Genomic DNA, 2,222 nt, shown 5'->3' on the forward strand with positions numbered 1-2,222 from the left:
AGGGCTACACAAAGAAACCCTGTCTCCAAAAATGAAAAGCAAAAAAGCAAACAAATAAAAAAGTGTGACACAGATATGCAGAAAAGGCAAATCAGTCAATCAATCAATCAATTAATCAATCAATCCTAAGGTAGAAGGGTTGACCCTGTGAGTGCCTGAACCTGCCTTGCTGGCAGGGGGTCCATGAAAAGCATGAGGAGAAGCTGGGCGTGGTGGTGCACGCCTTTAATCCCAGCACTTGGAAGGCAGAAGGATTTCTGAGTTTGAGGCCAGCCTGGTCTACAAAGTGAGTTCCAGGACAGCCAGGACTACACAGAGAAACCCTGTCTCAGAAAAACCAAAAAAAAAAAAAAAAAAAAAATCATGAGGAGGAACTGGACCTTTTTTGAGTGTGAGGCCCAGTTTCTGGTTACAAGTGGCAGGGGACCTTGGTGCCACAACCTGGCCAACAGCCTGAATGTGCTCACTTGTAGATACTCCAGGTTCTTAGGGAAGGCAGGAAGCACCCAGAGTAGAGCGCGCAGCAGAGTCCGGCTAGGCTTCTACCTACAAGATCTCAAAGTCATCATGTATGTGGCTCTAGGTTATCTGCGGTCATTGTAACTCCTCAAGGATGAGAGTTCAAAGTCAGGAAAGGGGCCAGTGGCTTCCTGGGACCCACTTCTTCATGCCAGGCTGTCAGCCTCAACACCAGCCAGAATTGCTTTCTCCTGAGCCATGACCAAGCTCAGCAATGATAAGGCAGCCAGTTCCAGTGCTCGGGACACACTATAGCTCCCTATACCCTGCTCTGAATACTGTGTAAAGACAAATTTTTATCACACTTATTATTTTGTGGTGTGTGTGTGTAGGTGCAAGTGTCTGTATGTGTCTGTGTCTGTGCCAGAGTCCACACAGGGAAATTAGAGAAAAAAAAATCCAGCATCAAATCTTTTTTCCCACTATGTAGGCCTTGGAAATGAAACTGAGGTTGTCAGGCTTGGCAGCAAGCACCTTACCCACTGAGCCTTCTCACCGGACCTCCAAATCCTGGTTTGTTCATTCACACCGCTGTACTCAAAGGTCCAGACACTCCCTAAGCCTGGCCATTTCCCCGGGATTGGCATAAAACAGGACCCACATAAGTCCTCAGCAACTGTGGAGTGGGCTCCTGAGAGTGGGTGACCTAGGAGGGTCAAGCTACCAGCACGTTATGGCTGTTTTAGGCAGAGCTTCTTACCAGCCCCTAGCCAAAGGCCCAGACACCTCCATAAGCCACTTGTGCTTAGGACTGACCATCGTCAGACCTTTTTTAAAAAAATCCTTTAAAAAGTGCGTGTGTGTGTTTGTGTGTTAAGTCCCACTTGTATTTCGAGTTTTTTATTATGTGATCACAAGTGGCCCTGTCTTCACATCTTTTCAACTCTGAAGTCCTAGAGTTGGGGGCGCTGCTCTTCTCTCCCCAAAGGCCTCCCAGATAGAGCTCTGAAAGGCACAGATCACACTGTGGTTAGGGACTATCAGATGAATTCTGTGTAACCTGTTTGCTGTCATGGCCAGATGTCAGAAAGAAGGGGGAATTCCCCAGAGGTGGGTTGTCTGCGGAAGTGGGGTATCTTCATAGGGAGTGATGGATACCTTCAAAAGTTATTCTGAATAGCTTTTCTGGCTCACACATCCATACTCTCCCTGTACGACAGAGTCTGTCTTGGAGAAGGGCTCCTGAGCTAAGACCACAGAGGAGCCCTCTGGTATGGGTCTGACTTTTCCAGGGAAGGTCACTGGAGACAACAGGTGTGGGTCAAGAGGACAAGGACCAGGGACTCTAAGGCCATCTCCCGAGAGCACATTCAAGCCAGCACCTCCAGGCACTCTTAGAGTTACGCTGGGGTCAAAGCCTGCCTCTGCAGCTCCGGCTGTGGGACTGTGGCCGTGGGGCTGTGGCCGCTTGGTTTTTCTTTGCTCTGCCATCCCAACCCCTTCACCTCTGCCTTGGCTCTTTCCCCAGACCTTCCCTGCCCTCTCCCTCCACTCATTTAGTCTCCAAAATGTCCACCTCAACAGCTCCCACCACATTCAGCCAGGGATGAAGCCCTTGGTCTTTGAGACAAGCTTTCTCTGGGGCAATGGAGAAAAAAAAAAAAAAAAAAAAAGCCAGAAACAAATGGATCGGATTTCCAAAGTACCGAACCAGTGAAATAGAAACCTCTCCCGTTCAGGACTCCACCCTGCACGCCTCTCTC

The sequence above is a fragment of the Mus pahari genome, chromosome 3 (genome assembly GCF_900095145.1).
Source record: "Mus pahari chromosome 3, PAHARI_EIJ_v1.1, whole genome shotgun sequence".
Taxonomy (NCBI): Eukaryota; Metazoa; Chordata; class Mammalia; order Rodentia; family Muridae; genus Mus; species Mus pahari.